Below are 6000 nucleotides of genomic sequence, written 5' to 3' on the forward strand. Positions count from 1 at the left end.
GGCATTGGTAACCTCGCCTGACCTGGGGATCAACTCAGGGAAATCAGGAATTGCACTTGCCGGTTCCCTACCATTGGACCTGGCGACCCACAATTACGATATGCGGAGACGCAACATCCTATTCTCTTCAGTATCTGCTGATTCTAGTTCTGGAATAACTAGTGCTATGCTATCCTAGAGATCGATGATTTGGAGATGGCTTTTAGAGGCCATAGGAACCTTTCCTTTGGACCTTGTAAGGATGTGAAGCCAGATTACCAACAAAACCAACCACATGAACATAACCTAGCTAATTTGCACACCCAACAACCTTGTTAGTTTTGAGACTCTTAACAGATAAGAAATCGCATATTGGGATACAATGCACCTAGATAGGTAAACGTTTCAACTATGTGTTTAAACGAGTTGCATGTTTCATCCCGGCATTAATTAACCCCTTTTTTTCAATCAGCACCTCTTTTCTTCATTTTTGCTTCTCTCTAATCACTCTCGATTTTTGTTTTGTTTCTATCGCTCTTCTATTTTGGCATTCTCTTTTCTTTTCATTTTTTTCTATTTTTGTCACTCTTTTTTTTTTGTCACTAATTTTTTTTCACTCAATTAAATTTTGTTTTCTCTTTTTTTTTCAAATTATTTTTCACTCAGTTTTATTTTATATCTATGATCGAATCCGATGGAGGTTGCCTACGTATCATGAGGCCGTATGAATTAGATCTTGCGTACTTCGGGAAGATTGAGAATGGAGTAAATAAGCTAACAATTTTTTTGTTTACTGTAACGATCCGACCGGTGGTTTTGAGCTCTAGAGCGTCGTTCAGTAGTTTGAGGCCATGAGCAGCTTCACTTCTGGTATTATGACTTGTGCGCACGGTCGGAATTGAATTCCGGGAAGTTCGGAGTCGATTTGGAAAGAGATTTCTCATTTTGGAAGCTTTAAGTTGAAAGAATTGACTAAGGTTAGAGTTTTGAGTAAACGACTTCAGAAACCTCATAAAGCTTGGATTGGAGGGGAATTCATGATTTTTGCGTTATTTGATATGATTTGAGGCCTCGAGCAAGTCCGCAATGTATTTTGGGACTGGTTGGCATGATTGGTTGGGGTCCCAGGGGCCTCGGGTGGATTTCGGATGGTTAATTGATCAATTTTGGAATTTGAGGAAGAATTGAGGCATCTAATATCTGCTGTAACCACACCTGCGAGGTTTTGGCCCAGCTGCGGAGCCGCAGTTGCAGCCAGGAGAGCCGCATATGCAATTTTGGGCTGGAAGTGTAAGGATCGCAGATGTGGTCATCTCACCGCAGATGTAGGACTGCACCTGCGGGAATTGAGACGTAAAAGCGGAAAGGGGAGCTAGAGAAACCACAGGAGCGGTAGAGGGGCTGCACCTGGGGAATCGCAGAAGCGGTCGTGTGACCGTCGGTGCAGAATTTCTGGAGGTAGTAAGGTTCTTTAAAATCGAGTGTCTTGGCCATTTTTCTCTTATTTGGCGATTTTTGGAGAGCTTCAAGGGAGGGATTTCATCATCAAACATGAGGTAAGTTAATTTCACACCTTGTGAGTTAACAACATGGTTTTGTTATGGATTTGAGCATGAAAATTGGTAGAAACTTGGGGTTTTAGGGAAAACCTAGAAAATTAATATTCTTGAATTTTGACCACAATTTTTTGTATGGAATTAAGAGAAAGTCATGTATTTGAGTTCGTGAGTTCATGTGTAAACTTTATCTTCAAAATTTATGGAATCCGGGCACGTGGGCCCGAGGGCAATTTTGTTAACTTTTCCATCGGAATTAGGAATTTTTATAAATTGGATTGTAATGAGTAATTAAACATATACTAATGGATTTGCATAATTATTGGCTAGTTTTGGAGCATTTAGCATCGATTCGACTCTTCGGAAGGCCGTGGAATGCTGGTTGTGGATCTTCAGAACAAGGTGAGTCTCCTTTATAACCTTGTAAGAGGGAATTGTTCCCATAGGTGAAATAATTGGTTATGTGCTTCTATTTGTGGGGGCTACGTACGCACGAGGTGACGAGAGTCCGTGCATAGCTACTATTATATGTAAGTCCGGGTAGTCTAGGACCCAAAAGCATGCTATACTTGGAATATCTGTAATTTTGTTGGCAGTTGAATTGCTTAAATCCTATCGAATCGGTAAATGAATTTCAAAAAGGATTAAACTTCATTTTCTTAAATCGCTAAAAGAGAATTGTCTTTTATTTGGATAAACATTCCCCAATAAATTCTTAATTGGCTGTTTGAGCATGTATTTCTATGTGTTCCTACGTTGCATGTATGATTTGCGAGCAGGGTGATTGTTTATTTAAATTTGACCGTGTTGCATGTATGATTCGCGAGCGGGGTAAAAGATGCATCTATGGTTCGCGCCGATCGACACCCTCGGTAGTGCACATTTTACATTTATGTTGGATTAGGCCGTACGACCTCAGCATGATATGCGCATGCTTGTATTACTTGCCTGAGAATTTTAAATGTTGATAATTGCCTTTCTTGGACAGAGATAAATTAATAAAGACATTGAAAAGCAAATCCTTGGAAATCCATTATTATTTGAGAAGTTGTTTACCTGCTTCCCGGCTTTATGGGTTAAATTTTGCTTTATGAAATCCATGAGTTCCTCACACTTTTACTATATTATTACTGGACTATTAGTAAGTGTCAAAGTCGACCTCTCGTCTCTACTTCTTCGACAATAGACGGGATACTCATTGGGTGCACGTTGTTTTCGTACTCATACTACACTTGCTGTGCATTTTTGTTGCACAGGTTCATATGTGGCTAGTGGCTTAGTGGCATAGCAGTATGGTTGATACGGAGACTTAGGTGAGCTGCATATTTATCGAGATGACCCGCAGCCAGCAAAGTCCCATTCAGAGTATTTTACTATGTTTGTCATTTCTGTCCACATTGTATTATGGACAGTTACTGTATTTTATTCTATTTTCTAGTAAATGCTTATGCACTTGTGACACTGGGTTCTGGGATGATTATGGGGTATCTTGTATTAACTTCTTAACATTTATATCTGATTTGAAACAATTATCTTTTACTGGTAAAATTGAAGGAAAATCATAGTTTTCAAAATTATTAAAACGAGAATTTAATTAAGTATTTTGGTTGGCTTGCATGGCAGCGGTGTCCGGTGCCATCACGACCCTTAGTGGAATTTGGGTCGTGACAACATGGTATCAGAGCACTAGGTTCCTTAGGTCTCACGAGTCATGAACGAGTCTAGTAGAGTCTTGTGGATCGATACGGAGATGTCTGTTCTTATCTTCGAGAGGCTGAAGGGATGTTAGGAGCACTGACCTTTCTTGATTCCTCGTCGTGCGGTTTAATTCCTTGAGACTTATGCTTTTATTTCCTTCCTATTCAATCTTACGCGACGCGAACCGCTTGTTATAAATCGAGAAGTGAAGAATTGTAATGGTATTACAGATGTGGTGCGGGATGTTTCTCCCAGTATAGTTGGTTGGGCTATGGTCGTCGCATTGCGGAAGAATTTTTCTATCATTTCGTCTTGGTGGTTGTGCTTCTTAGAGCTTGGAGGCTATGTACAAGTTGCTATGATGCTCACGATTGGTTATCGCACAGTATTGACTTGATGATAGGATACTTGCCTATGTGTTGGGGGTAGTGAATGATTTGAAGGAAAATCCACTCAATGCACGATTCAGAGATATGATATTTTATTTCCAGCGGAGGAAAAGCAATTGGCATATGAATGTCCGAATTTGGGGTGATGGAGTAATGAGACTTGGTATTTTCGAGCGTGGTGGAATTTTCATATGTGATGTAATGTCGCCATCCTCAATTGTATGTGTTAAGTTCACCGGTGTTATGGTCTTCTGCAATTCGCCTTTGGGGTAAGATATTGTGAAATAATATTGGAGAAACGACTGTTAGAGATCGTGGGGTGTGGTGGTCAAGATTGAATCAGTGTTAAGATAGATTTTATTTAAGGCAACAACTGAGCAGCAAATGATGAGGAAGGACATGTGGGGAGTTTTAGGCGGTGGTTAAAATTTCTAGAAGGCCAGGTATAAGAAACAAAGGTCGAGTAGTCGATTAAAGGGGTGAGTTCCGCCAAAGTGGGAGAGTGGCAGAGTGGCATATGGGCTTTGTAGTAGGATGACTATGCAGCTTAAGGAGATTTTGGAATGATTTGGGAATTTTAGTGATTGTTGATTGGGTTCTACGAATTTATTTGATGTATTGGCTATTATACGGCGGGAGATTGGATACGTCGGAAGGGAGTTGCTTGATATGAAGAAGGGTACAACATAATTTTGAATTGGAAGGATATTGTCGCACATTTAGTCAATGTCCACGAGAAGTGAATGGACTTATGCAGCTGGTAAATGAGCACGGGCTCCGGATAGGTTATTGATGTCGTAGTGGGTAATTTCCACAGGTGGGTTATCCCTTGTGAGCAGGTTAGTGGTCGCGTGATTGGCGAAGCTTTTGCGAAGGATTTTACTGGCCATCCGGTAAGAGGTCGAATATGTGAATATTGATGAAAATTCAGAGTGTTCATGAAGTGCTAATGGAAGGATTTCAAGGAATCTGGCAGTTTTATTGCACAAGGTTATATAAATAAGAGATAAAAAATATTGGTGGGTTCCAGAGTCGTGTAATTGGGGCTTCAACCTAAGTGGAAGAGTCCCAATGCCTACGGTTGGATTGCATGATCATCTATTTGTGAGATTTCTGGTCGTTAGCATATTGATGGGTTATCTCATCTAAGGGAAAAGAACATAAGAGGTAATTTGAGCAAAGGAATTGTTAAAGGTGTGCGATGGTTGGCCTTATCGACTCATGTTTAGACTTGGAGAAGGATTCAAGATTTATGCCTTGTATAGATGCGGGTTTCAAGGAAAGTGATTCGATTGGGTGCTTCGTCGAGAGGGTATTCATGTGCTAGAACATTCATGGAGTTAATTATATTCGGGGCCAAGTCAGAGCGAGTGGCTCTAAACAACGGTCCTAGTGGATTCAAAGGGGTAAAGTGGGGTGCCAAATGATTGTGAGCCTATAGGTACGGTTAAGAAGCAAGATTTTGTAGCAGCTAATGAGAAGAGGCCCAGAACGTTCTATGATGTTTTGACTTGCAGTGTAGCATTTGGAAGGAAAATGAGAAAAGACTTCGGATTCGTAGAGGGATTATTAGAATGTGCATACCAGTTGAGGATGCGGATGTGCACACAAGGAAGGTATGAGACAGTTCATGGGTTTGGAGACAATGTGGCCTCGTGGAATGGAGTCACTCAAGATGAGTACGGATGTGGGTTGGTGATGTAAGGAATGGAACTATTATTATCTTTAAGGCAAGTTAAGGATGAATTAGAAGAAGTTAGATTGGTTGGCCATGGTTGAGTTGGCCTAATGGTGGCGGTGATCAGTTTCTTCAGCATGATTATGTTATGCATGTGATTTGTAGTGCGAGGCTTGACGGCCGCCGTAATTGATTTTATTTGGAAGTATTCGAGTATTATGGCCTTGTTATGTGTAGGCGGATCTCGGGGGGGTTATGGTGGTTTAGACCACTACTTAGAGATTTGCATATTCTACGGTTATGAGAACTCACCTGTGTGTTGCTATGGTTCTCCTGAAGTGAGTTAAGTGAAAAACATTTATATGATGAAGTGTTAATCTATTAGTGGTCCCGGAGTTATGATAAAAATCGTCTTTTATCGTACATTGGCATATTGGTTGCAGTGAGTGGTATGGAATTGGGAGTGAGGATCAAGGTTGCAGTTCGGTGTTGACAAGGATGTCACAAGCTCAGGATGAGCAGGAAAGGAGTTTGGATGTTTAAAGTAAGTTGGTATTGTCTTCAGCGTCACCTGAGATCGGTGTTTTGTGGAAAAAAAAAACTTTGCATCTTGGTTAAGGATTCCTAATCACTTTTTAGCATTAGTGCGGCAAGTGGTTTGGATGTACAGACATGTTATCTGTTACGGAAGGTTGTGGGA

This window comes from Nicotiana tabacum, chromosome 10 (assembly GCF_000715075.1).
Source record: "Nicotiana tabacum cultivar K326 chromosome 10, ASM71507v2, whole genome shotgun sequence".
NCBI lineage: Eukaryota > Viridiplantae > Streptophyta > Magnoliopsida > Solanales > Solanaceae > Nicotiana > Nicotiana tabacum.